This window comes from Sarcophilus harrisii, chromosome 3, assembly GCF_902635505.1.
Source record: "Sarcophilus harrisii chromosome 3, mSarHar1.11, whole genome shotgun sequence".
Classification (NCBI taxonomy): Eukaryota; Metazoa; Chordata; class Mammalia; order Dasyuromorphia; family Dasyuridae; genus Sarcophilus; species Sarcophilus harrisii.
Window position 1 is genome coordinate 603,334,175 of NC_045428.1, and position 27,074 is coordinate 603,361,248.

Below are 27,074 nucleotides of genomic sequence, written 5' to 3' on the forward strand. Positions count from 1 at the left end.
ATAAAATCAGTTATCATCATCATGTCCTCAGTTCCTACAAGACTACTTGATTTTATATTCTTAAGAGTCACTGTGCCTGTTTGCCTCCAGGAACATCCCCTGAAAGAAGACTCATCACAGGTTCTGGAGAGTTAGCTTTAAGTACTTTCATTTGGATTTTTTTCATTCTCCCCCTTTTTTGGCAGAGACCACACATCTGCACTAACAGTCCTCATCCTGTCTTTGTCTATGGACCAAGTGAATCTTTACAGGTCACAGGAGGGATTCAGAAGAGCATGGACCTCAAGGCTGATCTTTGGAATTTTGGGATTCTCCCCAACTATGCAGAAGGAACTTGAGATTTGTTCTCTTGTTGGTGCTTTGTTTCAGACTTTATAATCTGAAAGAACAACCACGGTTTTACCACAGGAATCTAATGTCTTTGATGGAACTTAAAAGTATGAGACTAAATTACCCCAAGAACCAAGGCATTTCTGAATTGGAGATATGGACAAATATGCCAATTGTACTCCAGGGTGATTAGGTGAGGGCAGGGGAGAAGGAGAACTAAATCATTGGAACATTTCCACTTTCCCTTCCAAATGATTGACCCTGTGCTGCCAGCAAAGGGACCTGAAAAAGCATAGGAATCATGCCAATGTTTTTCTTCTGGGTTTCTTCTATTTTTGTTTTTTCATTTGTTTAAATAAAGAAATGCATTATATAAAATAAAAACAACTACAACAATAGAACCAGATCCCCATTCTCACCTTTCTCAGAAATCTCCAGGACCGTGCTGGCCTCTGACTCTATTTGTGGGTTCTGAGAGCCAAAGAACTTGCAGATGTAGTGTCCAAAATCCTGGGTTGTCTCAAATGGTAGGGTAAACTCAACCCAGCTTCTTTCTGTAGCCTTTGCACCTAAGGGCTTGGAATTCCCCTCCTTGAACAGAAGATACATCCATTTCTGGGGTGGCAAATCATCATCTGACATGTTGCACCTGAAGGTCACATTGCCCTTTGGGAAGAGGATAAAATTTTTCTGAACTGAGAGGTTAGGTTTGAGGAGAGGGCCTGGAAGAGAAAAGACATTGAAGTAGGAGTTGGAACATTTGCGTGCAGATGCCAGCTCTGATCATATATATTGAGATGACTATGGACAAATTCTTGTTCTTTCATTTCCAGTTTTATCATCTATATATTGAGGGGACCTGCCATAATAATTTCTGATCCCTTCCAGAATCCCTTTCTAATCTATGAATCTAAAGGGATATTTTCTCTTTTTATTAAAGCTTTTTATTTACAAAACATAAGCATGCATTACCCCGGCATGGGTTCTGTCAATAAAAAGTTATTTAATAAAAATAAATAAATAAAATAAGCATGGATAATTTTTCAGTGTTGACCCTTGCAAAACCTTATATTCCAAATTATCCTCCCTTCCCCACAGCTCCTTCCCTAGATAGCAGTTAGTCTAATATATGTTCAATATGTTACGATATATGTTAAATCCAATTTCTATATGTACATATTTATACAATTATCTTGCTACACATGAAAAAATGGGATCAAGAAGGAGAAAAAACTGAGAAAGAAAACAAAATACAACAAACAACAACAGAAAGAGTGAAAAAACTACGTGGTGGTCCATATTCAGTTTCCACGGTCCTCGCTCTGGATGTAGATGGCTCTCTTCATCACTGAACAATTGGAACTGGTTTGAATCTTCTCAATGTTGAAGAGAGCCACGTCTGTCAGAATTGATCATCATATAATCTTGTTGCCATGTAAAATGATCTCCTGGTTCTGCTAATTTTACTCAGCATCAGTTCATGTAAATCTCTTCAGGCCTCTCTTAAATCATCCTGCTGGTCATTTCTTACAGAACAATAATATTCCATAACATTCATATACCATAACTTACTCAGCCATTCCCCAACGAATGGCGTCCATTCAGTTTCCAGTTCCTTGCCACTAAACAAGGTGTTGCCACAAACATTTTCGCACATGTGGGTCCTTTTCCCTTCTTTAGGATCTCTTTGGGAAATAATGCCAGTAGAAACAATGCTGGGTCAAAGGATATGCAAAGTTTAATAACTTTTTGAGCATAGTTCCAAATTGCTCTCCAGAAAGGTTGGTTCCATTCACAGTTCCACCAACAATGTAGCAGTGTCCTAGATTTTTTCACATTTCAACCAACATGCATCATTATCTTTTCCTGTCATCTTGGCCAATCTGTGAGCTACGTAGTACTACCTTAGAGTTGTCTTGATTTGCATTTCTCTGATCAATAGTGATTGGGAACACCTTTCCATATGACTAGAAAAAGTTTCACTTTCTTCATATGAAAATTATCTGTTCATTTCCTTTGATCACTTATCAATTGGAGAATGGCTTGAATTCTTATAAATTTGAGTCAATTCTTTATGTATTTTAGAAATGAGGTTTTTATCAGAACATTTGAATGTAAAAATGTTTTAAGAGAAGCTTTTTCAATAAAACTCAACCCACATCTTCTTTTTCCCTAGCTTTGATGATTCAATAGGAAAAATTGTTCTAGGTCCCCTTTACTTTTAACCCTTGTCAACTACAGAAAGTATCAAGGTCTAAAGCTAAGTTTTGGTTTAGCATGTAATTGAGAAGTCATAGGTCCCAAGTTCTAGACCAAACTCTGATACTTATTTGCTGCATGATCTAAACAAAGACTACTGCCCTCCCTGAGATTCATTTTCCCCATCTATAACAAGAAACTCTTAAGATTTCAAATCTACATGACTAGAAGGTTGGCGTATTCCTAATTGAAATAGAAAAGCAATGTTTTCTCTCTGAGAAAGGAACATTCCAGTTTAGAGCTTGTCAATTTTGAGAGGACTATAGAGATGGTCGTTCTTTATTCTCAAAAGGGAGATCACTATATGGGGTGAAGGTACAGAGTGTGATGAACTGTGGCTAATCAGACCAATATGAGTTCTGAAAGTTCTACAAAAGGTCAGGCACAAATGGTCCATATGAACATTTAGAGTGCAGATGACTCTAAATGTGCACATCTCACATTTCTAGATAACTGGAGCATATATAGTTTACAAGGTTCAATACCAAGAAACGGTAGGGCTGGGAATAAATCTGAAATGCATCCGAGTAAAGATGATCGATGTAAGCTAAAGAGATGATGAAATGACTAAGTGACCATTTCGAGAGAGAAAAGAAGACCTGGACAAGACTCATGAGGATTGTATTCCTTTGGAGTCATGATAAATATGATGATGCAAGAAAGGAGATTGAGAAGAAGAAAACAGGGAAGAGAGAGTAGTCAACAAAACCCAGGGAGCAGAGAGCAGTAAAAAGGAAGACATTCATTAGTGTTAAAAACTAGAGCAAGTCCAAAAAGAGTGAGGAATGAAAACAGTCATCAGATTTGTCACTTAAAGAGAGAGCAGTTTTGTGGGAAAAGGTCCAAGGATAGATGAGACATGAGAGGTGGGAGAGGAAATTGAGGTAAGAGTATAAACAACTTTTCACATGCATTTAGTTGTGACATGGTGGAGATCAACTAATTATAACTCATGGAAACACATTCATTTGCATATATCTGCAGATGTGAGGGTTGGTATTTTGGGATTTTAGATAGCAGGGAAGGAGCAAAATAATAGGGAGAGATCAAAGCTTGGAGGTGAGGAAGAGGATGATCAAGAAGGTGAATTTCTAAGAGGAGATGAGATGCTGAGACAAGCAGAAATGCTTGTATAGGAATGTCTCTCTTGTACTGATCAGAAATGGGCACATAAACTGGTTGGCAAAATTAAAGAAAGAAAGAGACCAAAGAAAATGGCTTCTAAGAAGCTACTCTTTGGTGGAAAGCCAATGGATCTAGATTGCCATCACTTCAAATTCCCAGACTTCCATTTTTGAGCATTGTGGCCACTTAAACCTCTGGGTCTCTATATCTACCTCTCTAAAATGTACAGATGGACAAACAGAGCCATAGAGCCCCTCTAAGCTGTAAATCTACAAAATTCCCATGCTATTTAGCTGGGGGGATTCATGACACTTTTGTTGCCCCTTGTGTGCTTGATTTCCTTGCCTGAAAAATTAGAGGACTGAACTACATCAATGTATCAATCTATCAACACACATGTTTGAACACTGATTTTATATCTATATATATACACATATGTTTATTTACATACATATAAATATGTATATGTGTGTGTTTGTATAATTAATTCCATTCTAGAGGAATAGAGTCATGTGGAGAAAGGAACAATAAAAGTTTTCCTTACTTGTTGAACATAAACATATTGGGATAAAGAGCTGAAGAGATCTCTTGGACCTCAGGGGAAGAAGAAAACAGAAAGTTCCAGAATCTGAGCCAGGTGACCTAGAGGGCATAGGGATGTCATCCCAGGAGGGCATGACAGCAGCAGGGGCCAAGGGGTACCATGACAACACTGGATCCCTGGTTATCAGGGATGAAACCAACCTCCCAGAGAAGTCTCTAGATCTCAGTTGTCAATATCACTCTCCTCCTGCCCATGTCTCAGATGTTTAATCTTAGTTTCTTCTCCCCAGAACATCCAGCTTCTATGCCCTATTGACCATTCAGGGCCTTGGGAGAAACACACTGTTTCAAGTTTAAAGCACCATGCCAATGTGAGTTTTTACTGTAACACCCTATTGGTATTAGTTTCAGGGTTCACTGAATGATTGTTAGATAGTCCTCTGGTCATCATAGCAGGTGGAATTCTGAATTGAGAGCTCCCAAATATTTGAAAAGAAACTCATTCAGCAGAGCCAAGATGGCAGAGAGGACCCATGAATCTTTCTTTGCTCTCCTTTACCCTCAAACTATTTTTATGAAACTCAGCCTTGGAATTAATGCTTGACTGTCAAAACCCATGAATATTGGGAGTACAACACATAAACACAAAAGATAATCTCGAAATTCACCAGAAAAGGCCTGTTTTGCTCAAGCATGGGGACAGAACAGGGCTATACCAGGCACAGACTCAGGCAGGTAGGTAGTGAGAGCACAGAAAACAGCTCATGCTGAGCAGACCAGAAAGGGCTGGGGTGTGGTCTTAACAGGCTGAAAGTTTGCAAGGAGAATTTGATCACAGTGTCAGCTGCTCTGCTCTGATAGCAAGCCAGTAGATGAGCAGAGAAGCTATAAACACAGGGAATAAAGACTATAACCCCAACATGCTAGAGTCTCTCTGGATTTGGCCAAACCAATGGAACACCAGGAAGGACTCGGCACTATCTCAGCATGCAACATCAACCCCAATGCAGATGCTGATCCCAGCACAGCCATTGCTGTCCCACTGCTGCTTCACTGCTACTTCCTGTTGTCTGCTGAAGAAGCTTGGTAACCTCACATTACCCCAAAAGCAAACTGCGACTTTTGTTTTGTTTTGTTTTGTTAAAATGAGTAAAAAGGCAAACCCAGCTCTAACTATAGATAGCTTCTGTACTGAAAGAGAATGGACTTCAAAACCTGAGGAGATTAAAAACAGATGATCTCTAGATGAACCCCAAATGGTGATATAATCTGGTCTTCATCATATAAGGCTCTCATAGAAGAAGTTAAAAAGGCTCATGAAAGAAAGTTAGTAGAAAAATGGGGAAAGGAGAGGAAGCTTTGCAAGAGGGTCTGATAAGACATATAACTCAGTAAAAGATAGAGTAGATAAAGAAATCAACTCCTTGAAAAACAGAATTAGTGAATTAGAAAAGAAAATAACTCTTAAAAAATAAAATTGGGAAAATGGTAAAAATCCATAGAACAAAACAACTCATTTAAAAACTCAATTGAACAATTACAAAAAGAAATAAAAAGTAAATGGAGAAAATACTTAATTAAAAATCAGAAATGAACAATGGAAATGAATGACTTTAGGAGACACCAAGAATCAGTCAACCAAAATTTTAAAAAATGAAAAATAGAAAAAAATGTTAAATACCTATTTGGGAAAACAACAGACCTGGAAAATAGATCTAGGAGAGATAATCTAAGGATTATTGGGCTCCCTGAAAATCATAATGAAAAAAGAGCATAGACACTATTTTTCAGGAAATCATCAAAGAGAAGTGCCCAGATGTTAGAGAAACAGAAGGTAAAATAGACATTGAAAGAATTCATCAATCACCTACTGAAAGAGATCCCAAAATCAAAACTCCAAGAAATATTGTGGCTAAATTCCAGAACTATCAGACCAAGAAATAAATACTATGAGCAGCAAGAAAAAAATTCAAATACAGAGGAGCCACAATAAGGATTACTCAGGACCTAGCAGTGTCCACCTTAAAGGATCAAAGAGCCTGGATCTGATATTCCAAAGAGGTAAGAACTTGGTATGCAGCCAAGAATAACTTACCCAGCAAGCAGATGTCTCTGCTTTTCACCTGCTGTTCAAATTTGCCAAAGTTTTGCCAAGCAACAAGAGTCTTTTAACTTCAGAGCGGCAGTCATTATCTGCAGTGATCTTTGAATGCAAGAATATAGAATCTGAAACTGCTTTCATTTCTTCTCCCTCTATTTGGAATGTAATAATGAGACTAATGGCAAAGATCTTACTGTGGTTTTTTTCCATATTTAGGTGGCTTTTATGCCATCTTCTTTCACCTTCCTCCAAAGGTCTCCTATTCTTCATTTTCTGCCATCAGAGGGATGTCATCTGCATATATGAGATTTTGGGTATTTCTCCCAAAAACTTCAATTGTGGCTTTTAATACATACAGTCTCACTTTTTATATCAAGTACTCAGAATAAGTGTTAAATAAATATATGACAACATAGAGCCTAGTTGTACTCCTTTCCCAATCCAAAACCAATGACTAGTTCCATATTTTGTTCTATTATTTCTTGCATAGATTCCTCAAGACAGAAGAAAAATGACCTAGCCCTACCCTCACTTTGAAAACTTGCCACATTCCACATAATAAAAGGTTTTAGTGTAAATGAAGCAGAAATAAATGTCTGGATGTTTTTTTTTTTTCTGAAACTCCCTTGCTTTTTCCATAATTCAGCAAATGTTGGCAACCTATTCTTTCAATTCTCTGCCTCTTTGAAAACTAACCTTCCCTTTTGTTATTATTGGTTACACATTATTAAACCCACACTTAAAGAATCTTAAACATAACCTTGCTGCCACATGAAATTTAGTTGTAAATGGATCTTTTCCAATCCAGTGGCCACTGCTGAGGTTTCCAAATTTGATGACATATTGCGTGTAGCTCTTTAACACAATCATCTTTCAGGATTTTAAATGGCTCAATCAGAATTTTGTTTCTTGATTAGTCTTATTAGTAGCAATGATTTCATCCTTGGTATTCAGAGCCCCAGCACTGGCATGGCACACATTTGCTCTCTGCAACTGTTACCCCACCTCCCCTTTCAACTGAAAGTGACCTGTTGGAGTCAGAACCCTCAGAAAACACAAACTGTTTGAGGCTGTTGTTCCTTTGTGTTTGCCTTTCCTTGGGTCCCCAGTGCTTAACACAGATGCTGGCATACACTACGTGCTTAATAAATGTTTGCTGATTGTTGACTTAGCTGTTTCCTATATTCTCCTTCCCCAATGTGCCTCTTCACAAGGAATCCTCCATTTTTGGGACTTCCTTCCTTCTTTTGTCTTCCTTACAGAATTCCCACACAGTTCACTTCCCATGTCCTTATATAAAATCTTTCTATTGTCATTATCCTTCTTGAAATTATTGTGTATTTATTCTTTGTAATTACATTCTCTGTATGTGTTCCATCTTCCCATACAATTGCAAACTCCTCGAAGGCAGAGACATTCTGACTTTTTATCCTTCTTCATCTACAAGATTTAATATATAAAAATCATTTATTAAATATTTTTAATTTTAATTTTATTTTGCTATCATTGCAATTTCTTTATAATCCATCATCAAGAAATATTAGTTAAAGGCATGCGCTGTGTGAGACACTGTTCTAAGTGCTGGCAATACAAAAAGAGGCAAAAGATGGTTGCTGCCCACAATGAACTTCCAATCTAAATGTGGGGAACATGCAGAACAATAAAAATCCACAAAAAGATTAATACAAGATAAATAATAAATGATTAAAAGAAAGAAAGCATAAGAATTAAGAGAAATGGGAAAGGCTTCTTGTAGAAGATGAATGGTTAGCTGAGGCTTGAAAGAAGACAGGGAAGTCAGGATGTGGAAATGAAGAAGCAGAGCATTTAACCTTGAGGGATAGCCAGAGAAAATCCCAGAGACTTTGATGACTTATTATGGGACTTAAAAGCGGACCACAGGACTGTGCAATTTAAGCAAAGTAAGCAATTACTTGCAACCAGAGATGACAAAGATTTTTAGAGAAATGTTTTCACTGTGGTATAGATCATTTATATTTTTGAATTATGAGTCATCCTGAAAAGCCAATTTTTTCTCTTTAAACAATGATTACATAGAGGGTAGTCATGTCCTCCTGCCCTCAGTTTTATTTTTCTTATTTATTTCTTTTATCTATGAATCAACTCTTGTTTGAGTTTTCCTTTTGTATTATGATTTTGTTTCCCAGAAAATGATTTCCCTGAGTCTCAGAGCTTCTCACTACTGATACTGTAAACATGCTCTGCTTTCCTCTAGCTTCTGCCTCTCCTTTTGGTAGATGTGCTATCAATGGCCAGCTAAGTAAGATTTCGTATGAATACACTGGTAAGTCTTTGACCATGGCTAAAATATGTCTATTCTCCTCCAACCTGTGTAAATAAAGCTTACGAGGAAAAAAATGTTGCATCAGTATTTTTTCACCATCTATTGTTTAATATAAAACTTTTTCCATTGTGTATGTGTGTTTGTGTGTGTGTATAGTGAAGGGAGGTTGTGGAAGAGTTGAAAAGGCTTGAATAATACAGTACTTTATGTAGTTGTCCCAAATGACCAAAGATGATTAAATTCTTGACCTTGTCATCACCCACAAGGCTTCCACATCCATATTCATGAGCTCTGAAATAACTCACTCTGATCATAATCTTCAATTATCACAGCTCTCCTTCTATCTTCCCACCCCAACACTTGTTCTTGCCAGAAACAGGAGACCCTTCTACCCCTCACAAGCCATAGAACCCAGAAAGGGAAGTATCGTTCAACTGCCAACACACCTAAGAATTCTCAAGCTCCTAGTATATCAGAGGCAGGAAGGGAAGTCAGCCTCATTGTCTGTTGATCCTTTCTGTTGTGAGGAATTAGCAAGGCTTTCCCAAGTTTCAACCTTTGAAACTTCAGGGTCATGGTCTTGGTTGGAGGTCAGGCCATAAAAAGAGTAAGAATTTGTGCTAGAAATCTGTAAGAGAGGATGCAGACGCCATTAAGGATATATGTTTCCCAATCATTTCCCAAAGGACTTGACTTGGAATAGGAGGGCAGAGCTGAGATACATTTCTTTCTTCTCTTCCTCTTTGGATTCAAAAGCCAAAGAAAAACCTCATTAAGATATATAAACAACTTCCTTAGCCAATCCTCAAGTTGTAGCAAAGGAAATTATTACTGCCCTCATTTATAGAAAAAAAAAAAAAAAAAAAATGAGATTTGGCCACAGTCACGTACAGAAGAGCTATAGTATAAAATTAACAAACCCAAATAAGATTCAGACTATCTTTTGCTTCCTCCTGAGTGTGCTGAATATTTCAAACCCACTGTAGTTTTTGATTTCTCTTCATCTAATTCTTGTCACAGGTTGAAACTGATTTTTCCTTCTTTCCCCTAACTCTTCTTTTTCATCCCATCCCATTATGTCAATGTATTCTATAGTTATCATGTGTCTGGTACTATGTATACTAAAAAATAGAGACATGTATACAAAAAAACTGAACATTCCATGAACTTAAGAAGCTTAGAATGCAGCAGCATGAAAAATAGAAAGTCATAGACCCTGAAACACAGGAACTACTTCCTGGAAATTTGTAATTTCCTTCCTCATTGACTATGTACAATAAAATAGTGTTCTGAAAAATTTACCCTCTGAAAATCACTAAATTATCAGCAAAGTGCAGAGAGTATCTTGAGATAGTAGCACTTTGAAAAGGGTTAAGGTCTCTTTTAAAGAAGGCTGTCTCTATCAGAGAAGTGATGAATCTCTGACAGTTGCTATGACAACACAGGTGTCAGTTGTATTTTTATTTTCTAATTTATAATTAAAAAGAGAGGCAGGATTCAGGGGCAGAGCCAAGATGGCAGAGGGGACACACTGTTTTTTTCTAATCTTTTCCTACATCCTTCAGACTAATTAGCAAATCCACCTCTGAATTAGTTTTGATGGCAAAATCTACGAATGTTGGGAGTGCAACAAATTACCAACAGAAGATAATTTTGAAGATCTCCAGAAAAGATCTGTTTCAATTGGGCACAGAAGGAGGTGGGCCAAGCAAAAGCAGTCCAAGCACAGATGCCAACACAGACAGCACAGACTGGGGTGGTGCAGACTCCATGTGGTGGAGAATTTATGGGGAGGAATCTACAACAGTAGTTGCTACTCTGCCTTGGTTGCAAGCCAGTACATCAGCAAAGAAGTTATAAAACAACCAACACAAACACAAAAGTAAATAGTGAACCCCAAAATGCCAGAATCTCCCAGGACCTGGCCACACCCACCCAGCACCAGGAGTGAGTCCACATGAACTCAACACAGCATAGCTGCTTAGAGGAAGCAGCTGCCACTTGTAGAAGAAGCAGCTGCCATTTGTAGAGGAAGCTTGGAAAAGTTTTCTCTGCTGTCCTAAAATCAGACCTTAACTTTAAAAAAAGATTAAAAAGCAAAAATACCTCTGACCATAGATAGATTTTATGGTGAAAGAGAAGAACAGATTTCAAACTCTGACGAGATTAAAAGCAGATTGTCTCCAGACATAAGGTGATATAGTCTGGTCCTTATCACACAAGACTCTCCTAGAAGAAATTAAAAGGGATCTTAAAAGACAGCTAGCAATAAAATGGGAAAGTAAATGAAAACTTTGCAAGAGTGTTTGGAAAAAGACATATAACTCATTAAAAGACAGATTTGATAAAATGGAAAAAAAAAGAACTCCCAGAAAACAGAATTTGTGAAACAGAAAAAGAAAACAACTACTTAACGAACAGAATTTGTGAAATAGAAAAAATTCCATAGAACAAAATAACTCATTTAAAAATCAACTGGACAAATACAAAAGAAGCAAAAGAAAATGAAGAAAATAATTGACTAAAAATTCAGAAATGAACAACTGAAATGAATGACTCAATAGACAACAAGAATCATTCAAACAAAACCAAAAAAATGAAAAAATAGAAAAAATGTAAAATACCTAATTGGGGAAAAATGACCTGGAAAATAGATCTAGAAGAGACAATCTAAGGATTATTGGACTCCTTGAAAACCATGATGGAAAAAAAAAGAGCCTAGAAACTAGTTTTCAGGAAATCATCAAAGAGAACTTCCCAGATATCATAGAATCACAAGGTAAAATAGGCATTGAAAGAATTCACTGAACACCTCCTGAAAGAGACCCCTAACATTAAAACTCTAAGGAATATTGTGACTAAATTTCAGAACTATCAGACTAAGGAAAAATGATTACAAGCAGCCAGAAAAACAATTCAAATACCAAGGAGTCACAAAAAGAATTATCCAGGACCTAGCAGCTTCCACCGTAAAGGATAGAAGGGCCTGGAATCTGCTATTCTGGTGGAAAAACTTGGAATGCAGCCAACAATAAATTACCCCGCTAAACTGAGCATTTTCTTTTGCGGAAGAAGGTGGACATTCAATGAAACAAATGAATTTCATTTATTTCTTATGAAAAGACCAGGGCTAAACAAAACATTTGACCTCCAAATTTCAAACCAAGAGAAGCATAAAAAGGTAAAAAGAAAAGAACTCTTGAGAACTATATTACTGTTCTGGGTATACATAGAGAGAGCATGTATAATCTGATTTTACTGTTATAATATAAAAAAGAAACGCTGTGGAAAGGGATTGTAACAGGAAAAAGAGGAAAAGTGGAGGTAAAATGAGGGAAATTACATCTCAGGAAGAGTCAAAGAAACCTATTATAATTGAAGGAAAGAAGGGAGGAGGATGAACATTGTGTAATCTTACTCTCATCAGATCTGGCTCAAAGAAAGAATGTTAGTCATATTTGTTTTCATCGAGAAACTTCTCTCACCTTATTGAAAAGTGGGAGGGGAAAAGGGAAAAGGAAAGGGATAAGCTAAATATAAGAGAAAACAGAAATAGTAGGGGAAAGGTATAAGAAAGGGGAAGGAGTGCTTGAGGCCACCTTAGGACTGGGCCAGGCTGAAAGAGAGAGCTTGGGAAGGAGTCTGGGGGTGAAAGCCTAGACCAGAGTTCTCAAAGTTTCAAAGGAGTTAGCTAGCCTAGGATGGCTTCCCTTTGCCCCTTTTTCTTTTCCCCCAGTCCATCTTTGCCTTCCTCTCTCAAGGAAAACTTAACTCTCTGTAGAGGGCTGAAACTATTGAATCGATGCACTGAGGTCAGGATGGCCGAGCACTTGAGGCTAACTACCGATTGGACAATACTCTATGGGCATATGCTTGGAAAATGGCCCTTCCCACTATCCTGTGCTGGCTCAATGATTGCTGTATACAGAGGATTGTAGGAGGGACTAGGGGATGGAGTAAGACTAGCCAGAATCACTTTGGCCGTGGACAAGGAAGAAGGTAGTTGCGGAGATCCTACTTCCATCCCCTTCACTTCTATCTCTAAAGACCAAGAATAAAGACTAAGGACTTTTGCTTATCCTGACTCTGGCTGATTCTAAGATATCCTGGGTGCTAGCATGGTCATCAGAACTCTCAGTCTTAAAACATGCAGATTTTATTTTTCTTTCTGTTACAATGTTTTAGTTCACTCTACTCCACTAATGCCTGGTCACACTATTTCCATTCTAAAATATGTAAACTGGAGAACATCTTGCTAAACATTTTTAGAAACATTATCAGATTTTATCCTCACAACAATCCTACAATATAGGTGCTTATTATTACCCCAAACACAATTAAGGAAACTGAAAAAGAGGAGGAGGTTATATGACTTGTCTGATGTCACACAACTGATGAAGTTTGAGGCTGAATTTTGACTCAGGTCTTCCCATTCCAGAACTAAAACTCTAACTATTATATTACCTAGCTACACAACATCACAACTATACAATACAATTGGAAAGAAAAGATACTAAACAATCAGAATTGAATATTGCAGAATTATAAAGAACAAGAATGGTTCCAAAAGAGAAATGAGAAGAAATTCTCATGTTCCACTCCTTTGACAATGTGGGTATGGCATATTGCATTCATTTTCAGATTTTATCAATATATTATTGGTTTTCCCATTTTGTCTTTTTCCTTTTTATTTTTCCTCCTTAAAAATTAGTAGTTGACTGTTCTTCTTGTGAGGGTAAATGACTCTATAAGCACAACCAATCCCATTCTTTCTTATTGTCTCCAGTAAAGAATACACCCACTATCACCTTTCTCAATAATCTTGAGTTTCTCTGTTTAATGGCTTCTTCCCTACTGTCTACAAACACATACATGCCTCTACCATCTTCAGGAAATCCTCACATGATCCATGCATGTCGGCTATTGTTGTATATCTCTCCTCCTTTTCATAACTAAATGTTTTAAGACTTTCTACAATTCTTATTTACTACTTTTTTCCCCTTTTTCTTTCTTCTTAACTCTCTGCAATTTAACTTCTAATGTGTCTCCTTTTCTGGATCTTCATCCAAGTCACATCTGTTAACTACAGAGGTTCCCCAAGGCTCTTCTTTAGAATTTCTTCACCTCTCCCTCTACTATTTCACTGATGATCCCATCAGCTCTCAAAAATTTAATTATCTCTGCACCACTATTCTTCAAAGCTATTTGTCCAGCCTCATAGACTCCCATTTCCCCACTGCCTTTTGGATATGTTAAAGTGGATGTCCCACAAATATCTTAAAGGCAACAGATACAAATCTGAACTCTTTAGCCTCAAATAAACACACACACACACACACACACACACACACACACACACACTGACAGGAAAGCCCTGCCATCTTCCTTTTTTATCACTGTCCAGGATACCACCATACACTTACTCACCCAGGCTCACAACCTTAGTGATGAAACTTCCTCTTATTCTCCCTACAATATCCGCTTTCAAACCCTACTGGTTCTAAATCTCACATCTGATTATATCAGATCCTATGATGAGTTCCTAATAAACCTCTGTGGCTCCTTTTGCAAGATAAAATATAAAATCCTCTGTATGACATTAAAGTCCTTTATAAGATGTCACACACCTAAATGCAAACCCACCCTTCCAGTCTTCCTACATCCTCCTCTTTTATACTTTCTTCTCTCTAGATTCTTAGGACAATACTCTCTCTGGGTTTTCCTCTTCCCCATCTGATGAGTTCTCTGTCTCCTTTGTTCCCTATTCTCCAGGTCATACTTTCTAACCAGAGGGGTCCCTCCAGGCTCTATCCTGAGCTCTCTCCTCTGTACCTTCTATACTATTTCACTTGATGCCTCATGAGCCCTCAAGGATTTGTTTTCCATCTTTATGCTGACAGTTCTGAAATGTACCTTTCCTTTCCCAGTCTCTCTGCTGACCTCCAATCTACCATCTAGAACTAGATATCCAATACATATCTTAAACTCCTTATGACCAAACAGATCTCATTATCTTTCTCCAAAACCTCCCTTCTTTCTCACTTCTCTGTGGTTGTAGAGGGCATCACCATCATCTCAGACTCTAGATTCATAATTTAGGAATCATCCTAGATTCTTCAATATCTCACACTCTCCCCATGCAATATTGTACCAAGACCTTTCAATTTAATCTTTGCAGAACCTATCAAATATACTTTTCTTCTGATACTCCTGCTTTCCTAGTGCAAGTCTTCATCACCTCATATCTGGACTTTTGCAATAGTAGGCATCTGCTTCAAGAACCTTCCTCAGCAATCAATCTTCCATTCAAGCACTTAAGTGATGTTCCTAAAAGAAAGGTCTAATCTTGTCACTCCCCAACACATTCATTAAATACCAAGGGCTCCCTATCACCTTCCAAAGCAAATACAAAATCCTTTCTTTCATAATAACCTAACCCCACCCTTTTCAGTCAGCTTACACCTTACTCCCCAGACACAGATTCTTTGATCCAGTGACACTGATCTCCTTACTATCTCAACTCCTGGCCTTTTCCTTCTGATCTCCTATTTCTTCCATGGTTATCTCCCTCATCTCTACCTTGCCTAGCAACCTAAGTGTCAACTAAAACATTACCTTCTACAGGAAGCCTTTCCTTCCCTTAACCTTTGTGCATTCTGATGTCTTCTTTCTATTCATTATATCCTACTGATTCTGTATATAGCTTATTTGAATGTATTTGTTTGCATGTTGTCTCCTCTTTTAGACTGTGATTTCCTTGAGACCAGAGGCCATCTTTGGTCTTTATTTGTATCTCCAGTGCTTATTCATAATTCCTTTAGTGACTAGACCCTTAATATCTGTTGACATATAGTAGAATGGCTCCTTGAAATGAGGAAGGGAAGGATCAACAAAAAATTCTGCTGACATGAAAAAATTAATAAAATCACCCCAAACAACACAAAGCTATATGTTTAATTTATTATAGATTCCAAAAGAAAAGCAAGATCGATATAAAAATCAATTTCTACAACTCTTTCTACTACTTTATGTGGAAGCGCTCATTTATTTGGTGTTTTTAAGTTTTTTTAAGTGTTTAAAAAGAAACCCATCAGTGGTGAGTAAGAAAAATAATGGTTGGAAAATACTCAGTTTTGTTGAATCTGGAAAGTATGCTTATAAAAGGATATACTTGGACGGAACCTTAAAGATTCCCAGAAACCCTATTCAAAAATGGAAAAGCAGTGGAGAAATTCTTTTGAAGGACCCAAGATGGGAAATCAGCTCTTAGTTTTAAGGAACAAAGCTGCTCAGTTTTTTGGAATAGAGAGAGAGTGAACATATAATGAGTTAGAAAGACAGGTAAGAAATTAACCATTGAAAACTTCAAATGACCAAATGGAGAAGTTGTATTTGATCCTAAGGTAAAGAAAGACTTAAAAGCTTCCTTGACAAAATATAAATTATGTCAGACCAGAGCTTTGGAAAATTTTATTTTAGTTGCTTTCTGAGAATGGGATGCAGAGGAGAGGACAGATCCAGAAATCTCAATCAATAGGCTATGGAAATAATTGAAGAGGGTGGACAAGGGACAATATGAGCAAAGAAATAGGCCTAGAAAAGCAAGATCCTATGATGATGGGATAGAAAAGAGTTGGAAATGATTGCGGATGAGCAGAAAAAAGATTTAAGATAACTCCAAATTTATGGCCCTAGGAGACCATGAGATTACTGTTGCCTTCAGTAGAAGGAGGGAAGTTTGAAAAAGGAGAAAGTTGTAGATGTTTGGAGAGGAAGAAACAAAAAGTTCTACTTAGAACACTAGCGTTGGAAATACTTATAAGGCATCAATTGGAAGTATTCAATCACCAACTGGTGATGTGGGCCTGGAGTTCAGGGAAGAGGGCCTGGACCCTTTGGCCTGGGTTATGGTGATAAAACACAGAGAAGCTGAGTAGATACCAGAAGTAATGTGAGAGGATAAAACCAAAGAGAATTTAAAGGGTACCCCCACTGAAGAAAGAAACATGGATAATTATACAAGCAAAAGATCCTAAGGAAGGACACGGAGCAAGAGTTCTTGTTCATCATTGCAAAAGCAAGAATAGCATACATTGTTGGATCAGGACACATCTTCCCAGGGGACTGTCTGCTGTTCTTTCAGAGAAGCTTTGGATTCAGCTGGATATAGGTCAGTCCCTCAGAGTCTTTCAACCTCAGAAGTCTAAAAGGAAAAACAAGAGGGAATGATCAAGTATCACTCAAGTGATGCTGATGATACTTCCTTGGAAGGATGAAAGAACAAAATGATAGATCAGTTACTGAGAGTGGATGAATCCAAGAGCTAGAATTTAGGAAGGAAGCTGGGAGAATGAGTCTGAGACAAGGAGGAGACAGAGTCCTCCCAGAGGAGGATAGAATAACTCACAGTTGTCCTTGAGCATGCAATTTGCAACCCAGGCATCTGAATCAGAGAAGGTTCTGTCAGTTGGGGACTCCTGAGACAGGCCTTCCAAGGACCGAGCCAGGATCCCTGCCCGACCATGCCTCAGTCACTTACACTCAGTCTCATGTTGGGGAGCTCCACATTTGGAAGAAAGCAGACAAACAAGAACAACTGAGAGACCTTGGGAATCTATGAGAAGAAAGAGGATGGGATTGAGGAGCTCTTTCATACTGGGAGGAATGACTCATCCTTCTCTCCCCAACAGAATCCAGAAGATTAAGATCACACTAGATAAAAGGAGGCAAGGAGAAGATGTGAGCTGAGGCTCCCACCTTCTGGAGGTGTCTCCATGTGAAATCACTGATGAGAGAGAAAGGGAGATCTGGTCAGTCACCACCCTATGATTTAGAGCTGGAAGGCACCTTAAAGATAACTTCAGGCTGGGCCTCATTTCATATCTGAAAACAGAGGGTCCCAGTAGGAGCTATCAACCCCATGAGGTTGGTCCCTCAATTTCCTTTCAGTTTCCTCCTATTCTCCCAAAACTCACCAGTCTCAGTGTGGCAATGACCCCTAAAGGTAAAGAAGAGAAGAGAAGGAAGAGATAGGAAAGCGCAGCTGAGGCAATATGAGGATGCTTTGGGTTTCTGAAATGGAGGGAAGAATGAAATAAAAACATTAGTCATCAGGCTCTGTTTCAAAATGATCCCCAAGTTCAGATCCAAGGGTCACTGACCCCTTCCCCATCTCATAGACCCTGACTTTTTGTGAGACTTCTTCTGCTTCTCTAGAAAATTTAATGGAAAGGTAGATCACAGGGTGAAGATTCTGAAGCCAACCCCCAGCCAGCTCCCAAGCATGATCCCACTGGCCCTGAAATTTCAGGGAAGGCAGGGAGCTTCCTTCATTATTTCTGAGTCTCCCGGTAGAGCCAAAGGGCTACTTGCCCAGTTCTGCAGATTAAGGGTTTAGGAGAAGGTGGAAGTACAATCATTCTTTAGATGGACTTTCAGGCATCCAGCCCTCACCTTGTATTTTATGAGTTCAGGGATCACTAAGGCAGGGCCAGGACGCTATTTCTCCCAAGGAGATAAGAGCACCTGTACCTTCCAGTCTGGTTGATGTTCACGTGGATCAAGGGAACTCTGCCCCGTGCTGGAGTGGCTCACTGGTGCTCCGGCAGCTCCCTCTCCTCACGTAAGAGAGCAAACTCACGCCTCAGGATGCCCCTGACACAGAAGGGTCACGTTGTCCCCAGGGTTACCTTGAACTGGGCCAGGCTGAGAGAGAGGCTTGGGAAGGCCGTCTGAGGGAGAAAGCAGGGACCAGAGCTCTCCAGGTCTCAAGGAGTTAACGAACATCCAGGGATCCCCTGCACTCTTTCTCTCCCAGGCCTTCTTTACCTTTCCCTCTCATGGGGAACTTAATTCTATTTTTTCTTTTACACACTGGAGTTCACCCTACTCCAACCCTGCACGTGTCAGAGGGAAAGTGCCCCACTGCCCCACCCCCACTCTGAGTTCCCAGGGCTCCATTAGAAAGGCTACCTGGCAGTATCTGGGTTCCTCTGGAGTGTGAGCTCGGCAGGTGCCAGCAAGGCCCAGGGCTGACCTCCCTTCTGGGCAGGGGTGCCACCTCCGGGCCAAAGGCTGCAGATATTCCCTGCAGGAGCAATGCCCACCTCGCTCATTCTCAGGGAGTGAAGTTTGCTGCTGCCTCCATCTAACTCAGTCAGCCAGGGTAGCCACTCCCACAGGGCCTCCTCCCTCAGCTCTCACTCTCCTGCATAGGACTCACAGGGGCTCCTCACACTGACCTCTCCCAAGAATCCAGGGCCTGCTCTGGCCCCAGTCCTGCCTCTGCTCTCTCACCTGTCACCCAGACCTCAGGTCTCACTGGCTTCCGACCTGACATGTGGGTGGGAAGTGTAGTAGTACACACAGCTGTAGCTCCAGGTCCTGAGCATGCAGAGGCTTCAGGGAAGTGGTTTCAGAAGGTTTCCATGGTTCATTTGCAAGGGTCCTGTGACCCTGCCTTCAACAGAAGGAATGTCACCAACCGATTGGGTGACAATGATGGTCTCCTGCACCTGAGGTCCTTCCTCCCTGGTGCCCCCACAGGACCAGCTGGACATAGAGAGTCAGCCTGGGAGGAGGTTCTGGGAGAGAGAGGAAGGATATGGGGAGGGAAAGAAGCCCAGAGTCAGAGCCTGACTAGTCTCGTGACTGGGGCAGGAGCCTGAAGAGCTTCCACCTCCCTGGACCAGAATTGATGATCGTCACAGTCATAGATAATAAGAACTCCTGGTGTTTGTATAGGTGACCCCAGTGGCCAGGTGCTGTGCAAGGCATTTGACAGATTATCCCATGGACCCTCACAGCCTGGGTGCGAGTGCTCCAGATTCTCTATTTTACAGAGAAGCACATTGAGGGAGGCCAAGGTTACCTGCCTCTCCCAGAATCCCACAGCTGCTAAGTGTCTCGACCAAATGCAGGGGCTCCTGGCAACATATTGAGCTTAGCTCCCAGTGAGCAAGGCCAGATAACTTCTCCTCTGTCTTCCTCATTCCCACACCTCTCTGTTTGGGACAAAAAGAGACCTACTCTTGACTCTCCAGAGATCACTCATAGAAAGCAGAATGATGTTAGATTCTCGAGAAGACCGACCCCAGCCTGGTCTGTGAGCCGAATTCACAGCAGGACAGGGCCACTGCCTTCGAAATGTTCACAGTATTTATACATTTCAGACAAAGAACCTCTAAATCCCACCCTCTATATGTTGTGATTGGTCACATAATTCTCTTCCCCTGTCTGGTCAGTGGGATGCAGTAGACAAGGTGATGCACGGCTTCTTCCACCATAAAAACTTTTTAAATTCCTTCTTTGGACAATGGAATATCTTCCAGGCATTAACTAAAATCATGTGACTCGGAGAAGCCAAAACTGACCTAGAAGCTTCAATCAATTTATAACAGTCTCTGATCGATATTGTGCTTGATCTGTAAGTTCTTTACCTTTCCACATCTCCCTTCCCCAGGCTCCCAGCTAAACTCTCCTTGGTCTAGTCCTGCCCTGTTCTTGCCTCCTATGTCCCCACAGGCTGGCAGCCTCCCCAGCCACTGGCTCAGCATCTCTGACCATGGGGACCACTGTCCCCAGGTGTGAATAGGTCAAACTCTCACTCTGAGTAAGGACTCTCAGCTGTCTCCCTGCAGAGCTTGGCTCTGTTCCCAGGCTTCCTTCAAACCATCCCCAAGGGCACGAAGGGCTCTCAGCCTCTGATGTCCTGATTAAACAAGCCTCAGAAAAGTGCCTGGCATCCCTCACAGAGAGGCAGTCCTGGGGAGAAGGTTGGTTGAAGGTTTCTGTAGGCTCAGGGACTGCTCTTTCCACAGGAGCAATGAACACACTTTACCTTGAACCGCCCGAAAGACACGAAACATGTTTCCAGTCTAGCTTATTAGGTTTGTTGTTGGCTTCCTATTCCTGGTGATCATTTAAAATTCAAGATCCCAGTTTACTTCGATTTAAGACAAAAAAAATGTATGTAACTCCTGTTTACCACATAGGAAACGTTTGACCCTAATCATTCTCAGGGCTCTTATCTCTACCCCTCTCAGTCTCTCCCTGTCTCTGTCTCCATCTCTGTGTGTCGACTCTGTCTCTGTCTCATTGGACTAAATGCATTATTCTGGAGTATCTGCATAACAGTCAAAGTGGAAGTGAGAGAGATTGAAGAGACAATGGCAGAGACAAAGACAGGGGATAGAGACAGAGACAGAAAAGCTGGGAAATGGAGTTGGGGATGAGAATATTCAGGCCTGGGAGAAGTCAGAAAAGTTGCCTGGAGTGCAGAGATGGGGAGCAGGGAACAGCCCAGAGGACTCTGCAAGGGCTGGAAGGATTTGGAGTGAACCATGGTGGGAAGGAAGAGGAGGCTGGGAGAGGAGGGAGCCCAAAGGCCATGATTGTTTTCAGAGCGCTGCTGCTGGGATTGCTGCTGCTGCAGCTGCCACAGATGACTTTGAGGACCCTGGCCATAGCACATCCCTCACACAGGGATGTTCCAAGGCACAGCTCTGCCCTTTCTCTCCTATTCCATGACTCTAGTGGCTCCCAGTTACCCAGACCTAAATCTCAAGTCCTCTGTGTGACAGGGACGACTCTCCAGAACCTGCCTCCTCCCTCTCATTCTACCCTTCCTCCCATTTCTTCCCCTCAGCAAGGGACAGCCTCAATGGTTGTCCATGTCTGCCCTTCCTCTGGCGAGGCTCAGCATCCCCATCTCTGACAATCCTAGGTTTTCCCAAAGTTCAGGCAGCCCCTCTCCCAGGGAACTTCCTCCTCCCTCAATATGCCTTGCTTCTTATATACAGTCTGTACCCCAATGCATGACACACCTGGTAAGGCTCATAGGAAAGTAGCTCCAGGAAGACAGGGGCCACTTTGGGCCAGTCTTGGTATTCCATGAGGAATTCAGAGTGACCCCTAATGGGAACTTCGTCCCTTACGTAGAGAACTAGGTAGGCTCTGAGTGCAGATTTGAGGCTGGTTTTTCTCACTTTATTTCTCTTGTGTTTTTTTGCCATGGGAAACATGTTTTGTGTGATTTCACATGAATAATAGGGTAATATATGGTTTGCCTTCCCAGTAGGTATGAAAGGAGCTAAAAGGAGCATAGAGCTCAAAACTTTTTAAAAGTTAAAAAATAAATAAGAACTTTTGCATTAAAAATAAAATCAATTGTGATCATCATTTATCTCCCTCCAACCTGCCATCCAATCCCTCCATGCTCCAACCTAAGAACTGAGCTCAAATGCAAGATGGTCACTGACCCACTTTCCCATCTCATGGACCCTGACTTCTTGTGAGACTTTCATTCTGCTCCTCTAGAAAATGGATGGAAAAGGTAAGATCCCAGGAGTGAAGATTCTGAAAGCCAACCCCCAGCCCAGCTCCCAAGCAGGATCCCAATGGCCCTGAAATTCCAGGGAAAGGCAGGGGCTTCCCTTCCTCTATTTCTGAGTCTCCCAGTGAGAGCCAAAGGGATTCCTGGGGCTATTTGCCCAGTTCTGCAGATTAAGGGTTTAGGGAGAAGGGGGAACTACAATCATTCTTCAGATGGACTTTCAGGCATCCAGCCCTCACCTTGTATTATGAGTTCCAGGGGATCACTGGGCAGGGCCAGGACAGGGATGTTTCTCCCAAGGAGATAAGAGCACCTGTACCTTCCAGTCTGGTTGATGTTCACGTGGATCAAGGGGAACTCTGCCCCGTGCTGGGTGGGCTCACTGGTGCTCACAGGCAGCTCCTCCCCATCCTTGTACAGAGACCCACACCTCAGGATGGCCCCTGACACAGGAGGGTCAGTTGTCCCCAGGGTTACCTTGGAACTGCGCCGGGATGAGAGAGAGGGCTTGGGAAGGCTGTCTGCGGGAGAAAGCAGGGACCAGAGTTCTCTAGGGCTCCAAGGAGTTAGCGAGCCTCAGGGGGATGCCCAGTCACTCTTTCTTTTATTCCCAGTCTCTCTTTGCCTTTTCTCCCTCACTGGGAACTTCACTCAACTCTTAAAAAAAACAACCTAGGGTGTTTTATTTTCTATTACACACTGGAGTTCACCCCTACTCCAACCCTGTACAGTGTCAGAGGGAAAAGTGTCCCCACTGCCCCACCCCCACTCTGAGGTCCCAGGGCTCCATTAGAAAGGCCTCCCTGGCAGTATCTGGGTGCCCTCTGGGGGTGTGAGCTCAGGCAGAGTGCCAGCAAGGCCCAGGGGCTGACCTCCCTTCCGGGCAGGTGCCACCTCCGGCCAAAGGCTGCAGAGAGTCCCTGCAGGAGCAATGCCCACCTCGCTCATTCTCAGGGAGTGAAGTTTGCTGCGGCCTCCATCTAACTCAGTCACATTGGCCAGGGAGGCCCCTCCCAAGGCCTCCTCCCTTGCTCCCCACTCCCTGCACAGGGGCTCACAGGGGCTCCTTACTGTCCAAAACTGTCCCCAAGAACCTAGAGCCCACTGTGGCCCCCAGTCCTGCCCCTGCTCTCTCACCTGTCACCCAGATCTCCAGGGTCTCACTGGCTTCCGACCTGACATGTGGGTGGGAAGTGTAGTAGTACACACAGCTGTAGCTCCCAGAGTCCTGGGCACGCAGAGACTTCAGGGAAATTGGTTTCAGAAAGGAATTCATGTTTCTTTTGCAAGGGCTCCTGTGTCCCCGCCTTCAACAGAAGGAATGTCACCAACCGAGTATATGACGATGATGGTCTCCTGCACCTGAAGGTCACTTCCTCCCCTGGTGCCCCCACAGGACCCGGCTGGACATAGAGAGTCGGCCTGGGAGGAGATGCTGGGAGAGAGAGGAAGGATATGGGAGAGGGGAAAGGATAGCCCAGAGTCAGAGCTTGACTAGTCTATGACCGGGGCAGGAGCCTGAGGCTTCCACCTCCTGGACCAGAATTGATGATCGTCACAGTCATAGATAATAAGAACTCCTGGTGTTTGTATAGTGCCCCTAGGGAATGGTGCTTGCAAGGCATTTGACAGTATCCCATTGGACCCTCACAGGCTGGGTGCTGAATACTCAGATTGTCCCCATTTTCCAGGACACTTTGAGGGAGACCAAGGTTACCTGCCTTGCCCAGAATCCCACAGGCTGCTAAGTGTCCCACACTAAACTTGAATTGAGGGGCTCCTGACTCCTGGCCCAGCCCTCTCGCTGCCGATATCCCTTGGCTTCCATGTTGGGAGGCACAAAGATCCCTGGGCTTAGCACTTAGGTGGAGTAAGGCTGACAAGGAAACTGAGAGGGGAACAGATGACTTCTGCATCTTCCCACCCCACCTCTCCCTTCCCCAGCCCCTCAGGTAGACTCCCCTTGGTCTCATCCTGCCCTGCTCTGCCCTCCCCATCCACACACAAGCTGGCAGCTTCCTAGCCACTGACTCAGTATCTCTGAGCATGGAGACCACTGTCCCGGGCTCTCCTGCCCCCTCAAAATGCCAGGAGATCCCAGGCCAAGCTCCTTCCTCTGGTGCCCCCAACTGTCCTAACTGCAGCTCAGCTCTGCTCCCAGGCTTCCTTCTCACCATCCCCAGGCCCAGGGCTTCAGCCTCTGATGTTCTGATTGCACCGTCCCTCAGAGGAAAGGGGGAGCTGCGTCCCTCACAGAGAGGCAGAGACACTGGGGAGAATGCTGGGTAAGGTCTCTGCGGCTCAGGGGCCTCAGAGCCTCCAGGGTACCCACCTGCAATAGAAGGTCTACCTCCCTCTGAGGAGGGGCTGGCACAAGACTGACACTGGCTCTAGAGCTGTAGCCACCCCTGACCCCTCAGTCACCAGGAGATGGCTGGGCCCAGAAGGTTCTGGATGGCGATCTCCATCCCTCCCAACCCTCCATGTCCAGTAAGAAATGAGGAGCCTGGCAGGGTGGCTGAGGCTGCCCTTGCCCCCTGAACCAGCCCCTCTGACCTGTCCACGCCAGGTCACAGAGATATTCTGGGCCCCAGAGGGCTCCGAGAAGGACAGTGGTGAATGTGAAGAAAGGAAGAGGGGAGACAAAGAGAATCACCCACAAACACACAGGCCTGGGAACAAACGGACCCGCAGAGACTGGTATAGATAAGCACAGACCGAGGCTCACACGGTGTGCACACAGGCTCACTAGGTCACCGCACACTCATGTACACACACACACACACACATACATACACACAATACTGCAGACACACACCCCTGGACACATGCCCTCATGAACACCTGCACTGATGAGCGTGTATACGTGTCTACAGAACTACATGTAGTATAAATGTGGTACATCATGTACATGTGTATACATGTCCATAGAAACACACACACACACAGCCCTCTCCACAATAAGACTGCTTGGTCCCAGCCAGCCTGGACTTCTCATTCAGATGCAACCCTGGGAGAGGGTTGAGCAGCCAGGTCCAGGGGCCTTTCAGGAGCCTTGTTACCCCTCCAGCGCCTGAGGGAGCTCCCCCTCCCTGCTTCCTTGTGGGTAAGGAAGCCTCACCTCTCAGCTCAAATCCAGCCTCGGGACTCGGGCCTGTTACACAAGGGCAGCCTCATTAGGCATGAGCTACTCTGACCTCACCTTGTTATTCAGGAGTAACCTGAGACTGCAGAGATGCCCTGCCAGGCCTAAGAGCACAGAGAAGCAGAACTAGGAAAGGAGCCAGGTCGTGAAGCTCGCATCCCATCCTCCCTTCCCTCCATCCTTCCATCACCCACAACAGAGAATGGCTGAGTGGGAAGCCCACACAGGCATCCATTCAAGACAGGGGATAGGGTGTAAGGCTCCTGGAAGGGCACGGTCAGGGTCCCTGTTGCCTGGAGCCATCCACGAGTGTTCCAGGAGAGCTGGCTCTGATATGGGTTTCCTGGTTATGCAGGGGCTTGACAGATGCAAGGAGGAAGGGCCTAGTAGTGTAAGAGGGACTGTTTTATCTGCCCAACCCCAATTAACGTAGCTAACGAGATGTTCTCTCCTCAGATACAGGCGGCTTCCACATGATGTTGAAAGAATTATTTCATGAATTAGGGAGAGACTCAGGATGAAATCCTGGATTTCCTGGGAATAGGATGAAATCCAATTTCCCAAAGGATGAGTCTGTATTGGGAGAATGAGGCCAGAAAGTGTGCCATCCCCAACCACAGGCTATAGGGGACAGTCATAGGGACTCTCTAAGCCCACCAAAGCCTCCTTCTGACCCATTGCTGGAATGTTCCTGCACATGTCACCTGGGCTTCCCTGGCTCCAGAAGGGCTCCCAGTTCTTGCAGTAAAGACTGAAACATCATCAGGGGCTTCCATGTAATGATTTGAAATGCTTTGGTCCAATGTAGTTGTTCTATCTAGTTTATGCCATTGGGGAATTATACTAGAATGCAATTAAAGAAGTTTCCCACTGGACCATCTTGTTTGTTACAATAAGGAGGATAATGAGGTATGAATCCCCCCTTACAGCCTGAGGGGACCCTGTGCAATTTGATGTATAAAGAGAACCATGTCCAGATTCAGAAGAGTTGCTTTTAATCCCAAAATAATCATTTGTGGAACCAATAATTCCACAGGTTCATCTCAAGCCATCCTCTCCTTATCCCTCCCTGATGGTTATTAGACAAATGGGAGAGGGATTCAGGTTCCTCTTCCCCCTTCTTGATACCCTTGGGAATGACGAATGGATCAATGCAAGCCCCCTCCCTACTGATAGTCAGAAATACACCAATGGCATGGACCCACCCCAGCTTCTCCCTCCTTGATTGCCCTCAACAAGAGACCCCAAAGGGAAACACTCACCTAACTGATGCCCCTAATCACGCAGATGCAGCACAGCCCTGAAGAAAAGGAGATTATTGATGACTCCAAATGCCCTCCAGCTGCTCCCCTAAAGGTTCTTTCCCCCAGGTCCTCCCTGACAAGAACAGAGGCAGATTCAGGTGGCAGAGAGATCTGGGATCTGCTCAATCCAAGAACGCTGCCTTAGCACCGAGGGTCTATCTCCGTACCCTGCAGTGTGTGAGCCAAAAGCTCTTCTCCAACCGTCCACCTCCCCCAGCCCGGCCCAGGGGCTCACCAAGGTACAGCAGACACAGGAGGTCTGCGTCCATGGTGCGCCTGAGATTCCCAGACCTCAGTGAGCACACAGCAGGAGTCAGCAAGCCCGAGAGAGCTCCGGCTCAGGATGTGGTGGGGACCGTTGTCTCCTCCCACCAGTCTGGCCACACTCTTTCCACTCTGAGAATCGTTACCTGGAAGACATCTTACTGAACTCTCCCTCTGAGAGGACCAGAACCTCAGCAGGAGGCCAGTCTTCCAAAGAGTGTGAGACAAAATCCCTGAGACTGAGGGAAACATCTCTCGGGGTCACCGCAGTGGCTGGAAGCTTCGAGCTGGGGCTCAGAGAGAGGTGTTAGGGGAGGACAAGCACTAGGCTGGGAAGGAGGATCTGGGTTCCAGCCCCACATTTG

The 27,074-nt window shown here is 43.0% G+C and overlaps 1 pseudogene; it reads right to left on the reverse strand.

Annotated features, from left to right (window-relative positions):
* Positions 1–314: 314 nt before the first annotated feature.
* LOC116422711 lies at positions 315–26,714 on the reverse strand (annotated as a pseudogene).
* Between the last annotated feature and the right edge of the window lie 360 nt (positions 26,715–27,074).